This window comes from Aplidium turbinatum, chromosome 1, assembly GCF_918807975.1.
Source record: "Aplidium turbinatum chromosome 1, kaAplTurb1.1, whole genome shotgun sequence".
Taxonomy (NCBI): Eukaryota; Metazoa; Chordata; class Ascidiacea; order Aplousobranchia; family Polyclinidae; genus Aplidium; species Aplidium turbinatum.
Genome location: NC_137472.1, coordinates 61,063,187 through 61,064,429, shown reverse-complemented (window position 1 = coordinate 61,064,429; position 1,243 = coordinate 61,063,187).

Genomic DNA, 1,243 nt, shown 5'->3' with positions numbered 1-1,243 from the left:
CCCTATTTCCTGTGGGGGGGGGGTCGGTGGGGACTTGCTCCTTTTCAAAGCAATATCATTAAAGAACTACGCGATCCACAGCTTTAAAATTTCTTGACTTTTCCTAAAAATTATTCAAGTATTTATTCCGCTTTAAATGACGTTGCTATTGTCTATAGTTTTAGAGATATGGCATGATTTTCATAACATACTCTGATATTTTAGCTAGCTACTAGCTAGCCCTTTTGTTTTCAAATTATACGGATTAATAGGATTACTGAGCGCCGCCGTGCGTGGAACTGCGACGCAAATATCTCATGAGTTGGCTTTGTTGTAAAGCATTCAACCGTAATGAGTCCGGCTTTTGTTTGCAAACTCGAGTTTTGAGTTGCTTTGATTAATCTTTTAATTACATCTGAGTTGCTTTGAAATTATCAGAGAGCATCCGATAAGCTATACTGAAAAAATGTAATTTTACGTTGTTTTCTATGGCGAATACATTTTGTTTCTAACTTATAACAAGAAGCAGTAGGAAAATTCTTGCCAAAACTCTGTTTATCTCATAAAACAAACAGACTGATGTGGTAAGTTTCTTGATTTCTTGTCGGAAAGCAAGGAGTGCGTTCTTGACCCGCCAATAAACTTTTCCATGTACCTGTACACTTATATTCACATGAATGTTGTGAAAATGTTTTATGAAAACGAGAGATTGATGGATATTGAAAAGAACTTGACACAGACTATCTAAACTGCTTGGCTTTTGTGGAAAAACACGCGCAGCTAAATTATTGTGCTTTGACAAGCATTGTGCATATTGCATCATCACTGAATCTTTACCTAAATGGTAATTTTGCAGTTGCTTGAGAGATTACAAAATTATTTTTTTATACGAGGATTGAAAAGTTTTGATATATCTCAGCAGAAACACTATTAGGACCAACTCAATAATTTCAAACTTTTCATTCAAATGTTGGTTTTCAAAAGCTTATTTTCACAAAACGGTGTAGGCCTACATCTTTTTCTCCATAAATTTAGACGTTTGTGTCATTTGGAGCAAAGTTGTTTGTTGGGTTGAAAGAATCTGAAATCAATGCCTCGTTTGTGTAACGTATCGTAACGTAATCTATCAGTCAGCGCTTTTGTGCCTTTTTGTTTTCGAATACATTTCCGTGACAAAAGATTGACTTTTGTAATAACGCCATCAACCATAGAGTTGTATTCTCTGACTGCATCTCAAACGCTATGCCGTACTCAGCAATTCTTC